The sequence below is a fragment of the Artemia sp. Qi Xiang Cuo genome, chromosome 6 (genome assembly GCF_049724085.1).
Source record: "Artemia sp. Qi Xiang Cuo chromosome 6, ASM4972408v1, whole genome shotgun sequence".
Taxonomy (NCBI): domain Eukaryota; kingdom Metazoa; phylum Arthropoda; class Branchiopoda; order Anostraca; family Artemiidae; genus Artemia; species Artemia sp. Qi Xiang Cuo.
Window position 1 is genome coordinate 50,589,583 of NC_142799.1, and position 13,278 is coordinate 50,602,860.

The window sequence follows — 13,278 nt, forward strand, 5'->3', positions numbered from 1 at the left end:
CCAACTGACCCCCCCATACACCCTATCCCCCTCACAACCTTTTTAAGCCGTTTCCTTATAAACAGACAATACATGGCAAGCATTACTAGTTTGGTATAGAGATAGCATCAGCGAGGTAAAGCTATGTCAAGTCACAATGTCATTATATCGTTAATTTTCAATTAAGCTATTGAATACCTTCTAGCAATGTCTCTTGTAAGCGTCAAATCTATTAAGTATCTGAGCATATTCTTCGTATTGTTGATGCAAGCATCCCATTCTTTAATTACCCGTGAGGCATTCTTAACCATCGCAATACCTTTACGCAAATATCTTTTCGCAAAAAATTCGCAAATCTTGTAAACTAAAGAAGTAATTACCCTTTTCAAAAACATTTGTCCTTCTATTAATGAACCCATGAAACGAAACCAGTCTGATAGCATCACACAATCTCGTTCCTAGTTCCAAAAATGGAATGCATAAAGCGTTCGTAGTAATAGGTTTAAAAACCTATTAGCCAAGTTTAAAAAAAAAACCTACTAATCAACTTACAGATGAATGACCATGGATTTAACCTAAAAAAACTTGTATATCATGAACTAGAAATCTACGTCAGAAAAACTTGTCCTTAAATTGCGTAAATCTCTTTGGCAAAGGTGTAATGCCCTATAGAACCTGTTTGGTACGGGGGCGTACGCAAAGTATAAGGTTCTACCAGAAAAACCTGTTTGGTACGGGGGCCCCTTAGAAATGGTACCTCTTACCCTACTACTACATCTTCGTATGTACTACCAAAACAATTATACAGAAACAATCTATAATAATATTTTTCAGTCATTGCGCTGTTAGGATTGTTTTTATTCTAAATACTAGCACCGCCTTTTGTTTTACGTCTGTGAAAATTTGAGTAAATATAACTGGAAAACCACAAAGCAAACTCAAGTCTGGTCCGTTACTTTATTGACAGTCATTCCGGTCCTTCTAGCAATTTATTTAAATTTTTTCTTGGTATGTCATTTCTCTCTTTTTTTTCGTTTTTTTTCTGTGAAATAACTTACTATGTTTGGAATTTCGTTTTACCCGTCAAAATTCGAAACTTCTTGAGTCTTTGATAAACAGTCTTTTTTTGATTTGTAGCTGAAATTAAGTTGAATCCTTCAGTAGCTAAATCTATAAATCTATTTTTTTTTTAGTTTTTTGTTTTTTTTGCAAAGGGAATTTAATTTTAATTGAAGAAGACCTCCATATGCAGTTAAAAGATGGCACCAAAAAGCTGTAGCTTTACTTTTATAAAAAAAGCTTTTGTCAGTTTTAATTAATTGGTTCTATAAATCTATTTTCATGGTTACGTGGCAATACAGACGAAAATGTGTTACTGTTCTTAGAACTTTATACTATTGAAACAACCAAAGAAAAAGCTTAGAAAACTGTGATTTTTTAGAAATGACCAGACCTAAGATAGATCCAGGGATAGGAGAAAATTTAGAGTTGTTGGAGAAAATTTAGAGTTGTTAACAATTACATCAAAACTAAACCATCAAATTTCAAAGAAAAGGCTTTTCTCCTGAAAATTTGATTTCACAGTTTTTCATTAGAACAGTTTTTATTAGTGTCTTCCGTGCTTTAGCTTTGCTCTTCCCTGAAAATATTCCCTACGAAAACTAGATTAGCACTTGACTAAGTCCAGACCAAAATGTACATTCTTATTGAAATGCACTAGCAAATGCCGAAAATTTCATGACATTTCTCCAAACAAATTCTTAAAAAAATTGAGTAAATTTAAGCTCCAGTAAAATAAGAAAAACTGTGTATGTTTTGATCTTCATTATATTTTCTTTTTTACTTAATCATTTTGGCTTTTGAACAGCCCAATTGGCCTAGGAATAGACCTGGGATTGGCCCATCGAGTTTATGGTATGCATCTTAAATCATTTGAAACGTTTAGAAGTACTGCATCCGAAGCATTGAATATCCGCTTCTTCTTTTTTTCTTTTTTTTACGTAAACACTTCAAAATAAATAATGTAGGTGAATACATGTGAATATAAACGACTGATTTAGTTTTTAAACATTCCTGCATAAAAAGAATTTTAACACAATGTTTCCGTGATTTTAGGATATAAAGTTTGAAAGTAAATCAGTTCTAAGATTCTCTTTGTTTTATCAGACTCGTCTTATATTTTCTCCTTTTTTTTTAGTCTTTTATGTATTTTTCTTCGCGCAATTGTCAGCACGGGAGACTCCTTTCCGAAGTATCTCCTTTTTCTTTCTCCATTCTGAGAATGTGTATTTCATTTTATTGTTTTGACCCAGTCGTCTTTTATCTTTTTGTTGTAAGAGGTTGGATAATCTTTGTTTTTGTGGGTTTTTGGGGTTTTCAAACATTTCAGGGTTTACTCTAAGACGAAGTGACTTGTGCTAATAGTTACTAAAACTCTAAAAGAAGAAGTTTTGATAACAATATGAACATTTAAAGAAATGTTTTTTTATGGTGATTTTAAGTATACAAATTTTAATTAATTTAAAGCTATCTACAAAAGTTACGAGCCTGAGAAAGTTTGCCTTGCTTTTGAAAAGGGAGCAAAACATCAATAAAATGGCATATAATTTCGGTGAAAATTATAGCACCAAATTCAGCATATCAGGAAATCCTCCTGTAGAGGTTTCAAACCCCTATATACAGAACATGCAAAATTTTGTATTATTTTAGAAGAATGATCAGGAATAGGTGTTCATTTTGTTTGTTTTTTGCTTCTTTTTTTCAGGGATGATCTTGTTGAAACAATGAATTTGAAATAGGGGTCCTTAAATAGGGCTCCTTCCAACGGAAATGAAGAGTTTTAGTGCTCTTTCAGTAACAAAAAAGATCATGCCATAACATAGTGGCAATCTTTACCAATTTGCGGCACAAAACAACAATTTTGTCACGAAAGTGAGAAAATTGTTACTGATTAAAAACTCTGAGATAGCCAATCGATTTAAAAGTATTGAGAACACATATATTGAACTTTTCAGTTTCAAAGACAATTATGCCACTGAGTGGCGTATTCCTTCCTAAAGAAGCATTTAGTCCACACAAAATAAACGGTACAATGTAGGCCTGTCGTATTTATACATCAGAGAACCCTATTGTAGAGTTTGCGATGGCTTCAGCCGCGTAGAGGTCCACGCGAAATTATGTAGTAAAAATGCTATTTAGGACATATTCAACAAAAATACCTTTCAACGAAAATTTTTGACTGAATATTCAATTTTTTCCGAAACTTAATTATAATCTAACATTTTAATTCTTAAGCAGAAAAATTGAAATTGCGGGACACTACCAATCAATTTACAATTATTGATATATACCGTTTATCAGCAAGAAATCGAGTATTTATGGGGCTAGTACCCCAAGTCATATCTTGATTAGGCCTGGGCATGATTTGGAAACCGATCAGAAATTAAATAAAATAAAAAAGTTTTTCAGCTGAAAGTAAAGAGCAATGTTAAACATTAAAACGAACATAAATTATTTCGTTTGAGAAAGGGGCTGCCCTTCTTAACCCCTTGGTCTTTACGCCAAATTTTGATTTTTTGTCCCAATAACAACTACTGAAACACGAGCCTTTGAATTGGAATAAGATGCGTTTTTAAAGCAGTAAAAGACTTTAGCTTAATGAGCAAGGGGTTGAAGAGGGGGTAGCCTCCCTCAAATACGGAATAATTTCTGGCTGTTTTAAATTTTAATATTGCTCCTTACTTTCATTTGAAAAAACTTGTTTATCTTGTTTAATCACAAGATAACTCCCTAAAATTAAGGATTGATATCTCTAGATGTAAAAAAAGAATGCCATAGATAAAAATAATGTTTTTAGAAACCAATTTGACAAACTCTATAGTAAAATATACTTAAACGCATTCCTCAAACTGAAGCACATAAATAAACACAAAAAAAAACTGAATATTTGACGATTAGTTACCTACATTGTAGGCACAACCGGTAATATATTTCTTTGGTCACTTCTTCCCTCTGTTTTATGGAGCAAATTGACTTGGCTTCTTTCCTACTAATTTTGTTATTCATATGACTGAAAAGGATTTTTGTTACTAAAAAGGGTACTGGTCTATTACATAAAACACTCTCGAGGAGTAAAGTTTTGTGAATGCTAATGAAATAAAAAAAAAATATGATAAAAATATAATAGTTTATAAACAAATTTGTGCTATATATTTATACATTGGGGGGGGGGGGAGGTAAAGCACAGCACATATTAAATATGTAACCTAAACAAACCTATTTTAACCAAATGTATTTAAACTAGTAAAAAAAATGATGTAAACAGAATATTTTTTTAGAAAAATTGTGGAAACTACAACTTGGAAATATGGTCCCAGAAAACAGAAATGTCCTCAAAAATCGTGCTAAAATGAACTCGGCCTACTGTCTTTACTGCCGCCCGCCACATGTATTCTAATAAGTATGAATATAAATGACGGCGGGATGTACCTTGGTGCCGTTTGTTCCTCCACTTTGCGGAACCCCACATTTTCTCTACTTTTTGGGTAGAGGCGCCGGGGTACTTGTCTATTATAGAAAAATCGTATCCTCAAGAATCGTGTTAACCCATTAACGCCCAATGCAAGATGCAGACGAAATTTCTCCAAGAGCTTTACAGGATCGACTACTGGGAGTCTAACTTATGTTTTAGTACAGAAAATTAAATTTAATACTAATCCAAGCAGCAGCAGCAACATGATCCCATTTGGGAATATTGGGCGGGAATGGGATAAAAAATTATAAATTCCACTTCATTTATTTTAAAGAAAAGTAAGTGAAAACAGAAATAAGCATGAAATTGTTCAAAACGTTCATGAAGACGAAGACGAACTCCACACTCTTTAAACCCTAATCGCGTATTTTTCTTGCAAACAACACAACATCCCTGCTTCAGTGCTGTGACGAGAGAGTGGCTCGCATATTTTTTGGGGATATTCTTCAAAAGTGCAATAGATGCCAGGGTTGGAACACGGTACGTGGAATGTTTCATTGTTTAAAATTCCCTGGACAACCTTTCTAATTAAATCAAGCTGGCTGATTCTTCCGTTTTCATCATCCTGGTGAAGATGACGATAAAACTTCCAGGAAGAAACAAGTAGTGTACAAAGAAGGTTTTGTCCAATAACCCAATACCACTTTTTTCCACGTAGAATTGGTCAATAAGCTGACAGGATCAAGAAGATCCACACCACCCATGCCTTGGTCATAATTTTTGATGAGCCTTGGTTGGCTGACGGTTATATCCTTCTTCTTTGCAGATGAAAACCTCTTAGCTGGGTGTAGCGGTTCAATAGAATCACGATTAGTGGCAACACAAACGACTTTGCTGTTGTTCCATTTTACTGTCAAGATTGTTCCTGTTAATTTGTAGTCATAGTAGCCTTTCTTTTGCTTTTCTAGCTTTTTTGAGCCTTCTTAGTTACACCCTTTTATTCAGTTTTCTCGCACATTTCCTGTAGCTCGGAATCTAAGATGGTGAAGCTCAACAAGTAGGCCATAACTAGTAAAGAAATTATCAAAAAAGGTCATAATGGGCTGGTGTTTTTACTACAGACAACAAAGATGTCACAACTCGTGAACCAAGTGGGCCAATAGTTTGCTAGGTAGTTTTTCCGAAGTACATCTGAATATGAAAGGGAAAGCCATGACTACATACAAATATCCAAGCCTTATATCCAAATTTTATTGGTTTGCCTCGTATGAACATCTTGCAACTATGCCTCCCGAAAAAGGGGATCATTTGCTCATCCACTCATAACTTGGAACAAAAAGTCCCAAATTTTAGAATTTTCTTATTTACCAGATCAATCAAAGCCAGATGGATGTCTGATATATCCGAGCCTATCTCAGTAAAGAAGGGAGTCAGGCAAGGTGGTGGGCTGTCTCCATATATTTTTAAAACTGTGCTTGCGGACTTTGCGAATGCTGTTTCCTACTGTGTTTTTAGAAAATAGTGCTGTTAGTCATATTGCCTATGCTGATGATGTTCTGCTAGCTAGTCATACTAGGTCAGGCCTCACAAAGAACCCAAATGTTCTGATTAGTGCTTTGAGTATGATTGGGCTTTCTGTAAATGTTTCATAATGCGAGTTCCTGTGTTTTAAAACTTCTAGCCCTGCTCCTCCTTTACATGTGGGTACATTGCTACTCAATTTTGTCTCAAAGATTAGATTGATTGGATCTAATTTTTGCAATATTCTTCTAGCTACTTGATTATTTTTGGGTAGTAACTCTCTACAACATTTTTAATCCGCGCATGGCACTGTATCTTCTAGTGGGCAGGGGTAATATTGTTAATGTATATACAAGTAATGACGTAGTTTTTGTTCTCCGATAAGGCTAGGTCTGTACGTAGTGCCGCTTTTACAATGCACTAAGGACTACTTTTATGCAAGGAGAGGTTCTTTTAATTATTGTAAATTCATACTATATTTTGCCGACTTGGCACGTAAATGGGAAGGTTATGTCTCATTTTGGACTTATTGACCCTGTAGTACTGCTTGACAACATCGCTAAGGATCTGAGGACCAGTACTTCTAGGAACATATGTGTCAGTGACCCCCTCAATTATTTTTTTTTCAGATTAGTGTTTCTATGGATATTGTTAAGTTATTTATGTTGTGTTTTCCTTGTTATTTCCTTGTGGATAATATTATTTTCTTTTTTCTTTTTTTACTCCGCCTTTATTTTATATTGCGGGTCACAAATAAATTTACTTACTTACTTACTTAAAGGCCTGACTTTGGCCATTTTGTCAGCCGTATCCAGATTCTCATTATCTGCAAAGTGCAAGTACTTCTTGATTTTTTCGAAATTACTTCTGCTCATCGCTTTTTCGACCATGGGAATACAAACATCATCTGATCAAGGGCGCCGGAAATCATGCCCCCCTGGAAATTTGGGATTATAAAGTAATTATTAGAAAACCAAAAGAAAAAAAGCAGAATGTGCAAAAACTGAAGAAAAAATGTGTGTTGCCTCTTTGTTGACTGCATGCCAATAGATTTTGAGCCTATAATGAAAGTGTAACAGCCTAATTAATGATAACATTCGATCAAAGAGTCAGTTTTTTATGGGGATCCTAAATATGTTTGTTTATTAATAATTTGCTGTTATTAGTACCCAAGAAAATTCATATAATTAAAAAAAAAAACACAAGAAAAACAACTTAATAAGGGGCGATTTCAGTAAAAATATACTGTCAACTTTTGCTTGCATAGCCAGTGTACCCATGAGCTGATATAAGAATCCACTATAATTAGAAATGTTTCCCCGGAGCGGAATGCTGATAATTTTTGTATTTTCCCCTAAACGGATATGTTTTTTGTTCTTTAACGTAATTCATTTATGTTTTCAAAGATGATTGTGTTTACATGCTTGTTACTTCGAAGAAGATTTAATTTTTTAAAATCGCGAAACACAAAGATGCCAAATATATTTGTTTTTGGCGGTCAAAACTCAATTAAAGATATTGAATTAAAATTTTTATTTGATTTTTATAATCTTATAATGTTTTACTTTGAAATGACTGCTTTGATAATGCGTTAGTTTTTATAAACAATTGAGTCTCAAGGCAGTTGAAATTTTGGTGTGTGAGAACAAAGTTCGAAAATGTCAATATCGATAATAAATACCTGTCCAATACTTCGGCATTGCTCAACAGAACTGAATGCTGGGAGTTCGTATCTTAGTTTAGTAAGTAGGCTTTTGTTTTGTGTATTATTTTTAATTAATTACTTCTTCCATTTTATATACTTTTTCTTTAATTGACATACTTTTTTCATTGCCTTTAGAAAAATGTTTATCTCTAAGCTTCATTAAGTAAAAAAAGTTTTTTCAACTGGAAGTAAGGACCAACATTAAAACTGAGAACGAATAGAAATTATTACATAAATGAGGGGGATTACCCCCTCCTCAACACCTCGCTCTTCACGCTACAGTTTTTCGGCACTTAAAAAAAAAGTTACTTATTGTTCTAATTAAACGACCCTTGTGTTTCAGTAGTTGTTTTTAAAGAATTGGGATAAAATTTGAACTTTAGCGTAAAGATTGAGGTTTTGAGGAGGGGGCAACACCCCTCGTATACGTAATAATTTTTGTTCGTTTTAAGTTTTAACGTTGCTCCTTACTTTCGGTTGAAAAAACTTGTTTTTTTATTTGATATCTGATCCTTTTTTTTAATAACGCCAGGACACCTGGCTCCACCTCTACGGAACCCCTCCCTACAGAAATATCCTCTGGATAATTCAACCCTGGCGAAAATTTAACCCGGACAATTACCCTTAACATCTCCACGCCTAAAACCGAATCGGTAAAGAAAAAGCAAGACAAAGAACTCGTATCAAGTGTAAAATCAAGTTTTTTCATCAAGTGTAAAATTTCCCCTGAAAAGTTCATCCCCTGAAAACTTCCCTCTTCATGTAGGTTTTCCCAGTGTAAAATCCTCCGAGCAGAAAATTCTTTCTCCCCTCCCCACCCAAAAATGTATGTATATTCCAAATAACAAATAAAACATTATATTCATTTTATAACTTAAAAACTTTCCCCAGGGGCTGTTGGGGGTCATTTTATCTCTAGAGACATAGTTATTGGGCCTTTAAAGTATACTGATGGAGAAAGCTATCTAAAAATTTTGATCGGACGATTTTGGGAAAAAGGTGGTGTGGGAAGGGGCCTAGTTGCCCTACAATTATTTTGGTCACTTAAAAAGGTTACTAGAACCTTTCATTTCTATTAGAATGAACCCTCTTTCGACGTTCTAGGCCCACTGGGTCGATACGATCACCCCTAGGGGGGAGAAAAAACAAATAAACACGCATCCGTGATCTTTCTTCGGGCAAAAATTAAAAAAATCCACATTTTTGCAGATATGAGCTTGATATTTCTGCAACATGGTTTTTTGGTACACTGAATGTGATGGTGAGACTTTTATTAAAATTCTAGAACTTCGAGGGGGTCTTTCACCCTTTTATAAAATATCCGACCAATTTTCTTAGGATTGTATACTTTGGTATGCCTTACCAAGTTTGATGAAGCCTAAATATCCGATATCAACATAATAAGCCAATTCTTTTGATATTTCAGTTGTCTTCAAAATCCAGTTTTTTAAGGTTTTAGGTACTATTGAACCGGAACGCTCTGTACTTACAGATTAAATAAAAAAAAACAAGTTTTTATAACTGAAAGTAAGGAGCGACATTAAAACTTAAAACGGACAGAAATTTTTCCGTATATGAAAGGGGCTGTCCCCTCCTCAACGCCTCCCTCTTTACGCTAAAGTCTTTTATTAAAAAAAAAAAAATAGAGTTGTGAGTAAAAGTCAAACTTTAGCGTAAAGAGTGGGGCGTTAAGGAGGGGACAGCCCCTTTCATATTCGGAATAATTTCTGTTCGTTTTCAGTTTTAATGTCGCTCCTTACTTTCAGTTAAAATTTTTTTTTTTTTATTTAATTTTTGAACGTTTTTGAATTAATACAGGCTTTGATTTTAGTTCACCGTAAAACGAAATTTGCATATTGATTTTACTTTTATTTGGTTAAATGGTTTTCTCGAAAGTTCTTTAATTTTATTTACGAACGTTCTTATTAGTAATAAATATGCGTAACTTACGAATTAACTTACGTAACGAACTTCTATATTCATATTTTTTTAATACGTATACAAAGGGGTTTGGCCCCTAGTCAATACCTCGCTCTTTACGCTAAAGTTCTAATTTTGTTCTAATTCTTTAAAACTGACCCGTTAATCACAAAGGCCGTTAATAAGAATAAAAAGCTCTTATGAAAGTACTAAAAAATCTTTGGCTTAAAGAGCGAAGTATTGACTAGGGGGCGAACCCAATCATATACGTAATAATTCCTGTTCGTTTTAAGTTTTGATGTTGCTCCTCACTTTCAGTTGAAAAACTTGTTTTTTATTATTTAATTTCTGATCGTTTTCTTAAATAATGCCCGAAAATCCGTTGCCCCTTTCATAGCAATGTCCCTTCCCCTATGAAAAACTCCACCATGAAAAAATCCTTCCACGTAGCCCCCTGACCCCCTCCCTCCACTACCAGAAAAAATCCCCCCTGAAAATGTCTGTATACTTCCCAATAACCAATACTATATGTAGACATTCGGTAAAGTTCATAACTTTTAGCCCCCCTCCCCCCGAGGACTTTAGGGGATTAAGTCATCCTAAAAGACATATTCATTATATTTTCGACCATGCTGATCAAAATGGCTACCTTAAAATTTTGATCAGGTCACTTTGGAAAAAAAATTAGCGTGGGAGGGGCCTAGTTGCCCTCCATTTTTTGGTCACTTAAAAATGGTGCTAAAACTTTTAATTTCCGTTCGAATGAGCCCTCCCACGATATTCTAGGGCCACTTGGTCGATATGATCACCCCTGGAAAAAAAAAATCATAAATAAACACGCATCCGTGATCTTTCTTCTGGCAAAAAATACAAAATTTCCCATTTTGCAGATAGAATCCTACTGTAGAGTAGGATTTTCTGATACGCTGAATCTGATGGTATGATTTTCATTAAGGTTCTATAACTTTTAGGGGGTGTTTCCCCCTTTTTTCAAAAATCATGCAAATTTTCGCAGGTGCGTAGGTTTTGATGGGTAGGACTAAACTTGATGAAACTTATATATTTGAAATCAGCATTAAATCTTATTCTTTTGATGTAACTATTGGTATCAAAATTCCGTTTTTTAGAGTTTCGGTTGCTATTGAGCTGGGTCGCTCCTTACTTACTGTTTTATCATTACCACGAATTGTTTGATTGCCCATCAATTTCCGAACAGAGATCTTTGAAATATGAAATATTTTGTTTTTCTTTCGCTGATGCATTTTTTATTTTTTATTAATGTCTGAATATATAAGGGATCTAAGTTTGTGGGGGAGAATTGTCCTGTTGTGAAACAGGTAGCCTACGTTTTACATGACTGTTATAAAATCAAAACGTGGTATTTGTGCAGGAAGTGTGATTTTTTTTAGTATCTCTACTCCTTCTGTAAACTATTCTAAGGTGTAAGAAATTGCATAAAGACAAGTCTACATCTGTATAATCTATGGTCTATAATCTATATAACAAGTCTATAATCTATGGAAGCAATCTTTCTGTAATTTTGGTTTGAGTTTGATATTTTTAAAGATTAAATGCATAACAATTAAATATATTATTGATTAAACAAGTTGATCCCTTTGCCATAAATTCTTGCGGTTAAAAATTTACTGTATTTTGTTTCGTTTTGCATGCAATTTAATTGCTCTTTTTATTTGAGATTTTTTCCTAAAATTATTTAAAAATAAACTTATTCCAACGTAAAAAAAAATCCTGAAATATATTCGCTCTCCCCCAACCGACACTGCTCTTTTGGCGTTTGCCCCCCCCCCCCCTGGAAAATTTTCTGCCGGCGCCCTTGTCTGATCTGGACCAGTATAATCTTTCACTTGGCAACTTATGGTATCCTGATAGAAACATGACGGCCACAAAAGAGTACAAATCGTTGAAATTTATTGTAAATGAAGGGCTGTTTCGCTGTGTCGCATACTGCCTTGTTTCATGAATTATGTGTGCTCGGATATCTCCGTCATAAAATTCACAAAAAAATTAAATTCAGATTTTCCTAGAAGTTCCACCTGCTCGTTGTCTAGTTTTGGGATATGCTCATCATTTTATTACAATTTTCTGTTTTTCTGTTTTCTTCCATTTAGGAGCAGAGACATGGGCTTTCCTAGTGATTTTATTTACAGGCTTTCTTCACCTTTTCCTTGTCATCAGGCCTAAAGGAACATCTTCCTCTGAACTAGAAAGACTAGCTCCATCTTCTGTAGTGTTTGAACCTCCTACTTGGAATTCCAAAGTACCAGCGACCCCGGGTGGCAAACCCTCCAGGTTTTGAAGATTGTCCTCACCCCCTTGCTCCTCGTCGCTAACAGGGTGTGGGTTGGGCGGAATCACAGCAACGTCAATACTTTCACCGTCACTCTTCCATATAAGAAAGTTGATCTAAGACAGCTAGGTCTTCTTTTACAGAGAGACAGGTTGTATACTTCATCTAGAAAGAAATGTGTCATCAATATCGTACCACGGGCAAGTCCCTAAACATCACTAAATAAGTTGCTGGACTGCACTTTAACTCCTATAACCAGCATCCGGAACTTATAAATTACAAAATATGAACGCTCCAAAGCTGAACAGCAGTGCAGGTAGCTAGGTTCTGACCAATGTTCCTATTTGGGAACAAAAACAACTAGCGCTAACTAATAGTATTAAAACTATTTCTTTTCTTTCGTTGTGATCCATAGAAATGAAAAATGAGATCAGAGCTACCTAAAAAACAAAAGTCCTTTACCATCTTTTTGATGACTAAAACACATCCCTTACCAGCCGTACTAAAACTGAAAAAATTGGCCTTTTTTGACAGAATACAAAAAATACTTACATTAGAATATTGGAGATGAGAAAAATTGTGTTATCACTTTTGCCATCGGGAAAAACTATGGTGAGCAAAAATTCACTCTTCTACTGACTATACAACCAGAAAAAAAAAAATCCAGACTTGTCTGTTCCCGAATGGGAACATTGGTCGTTAATGGGTTAATAATGAACTAAAATGAACTAGGTCAAGAATCGCGTTAATAATGAAATTTTCTTTGTCTTTGAGACGGTTAGCCGATGCCGAAACTCCCAATTTAATAATTCACAAATGACCTTCACTTGCTAATAAAATATTCTATTTTCATTATATTTTATTGTCACCTAACTTCAGTTCTCGTGTGTGTTTTATATAATAGACAAGTACCCTTAAAATAACCCCTGAAACTTATTCTGTGCCTGGTTTTGTCTTTCCGGAAATGTTTACAATTGTGATATCATGTTACTAAATACTCTGTGCCATTGACGTTTTTACGTGGCACTGGATCTTAATAGACATTCATTACGTATGAAAGTGTTTATTGTTCTTGGATATTGAACCACAAAATTTGACCCGTCAAAGGTGACACCTTGACCGTACTCTCGAGACTGAATTGTTATTGTTATCTTGTCACTTTTCATATTATTTTCTTCTCATGTTTCGAATTGAGGCAAGTTATTTGTGTTTGTTGTATTGTACCATTTTTCAGAGAAACAAACAGTCACTATTATTGATGTTTAAAATTGTGTAAGTTCTGAATTAATCTTTGGTTTAGAAGGAGTGGTTTAATTTTTTTGGTCCTAACATTTGAATGTCCTTAGTTCTTATAAATGTTGGTATTCAAAAATG

General features: G+C 34.4%; 1 protein-coding gene across 2 annotated transcripts in view; it reads left to right on the forward strand.

Annotated features, from left to right (window-relative positions):
- Positions 1–13,278, forward strand: part of Oga (O-GlcNAcase) — a 142,452-nt gene that overhangs the window by 110,453 nt on the left and 18,721 nt on the right. The window lies entirely within an intron of this gene.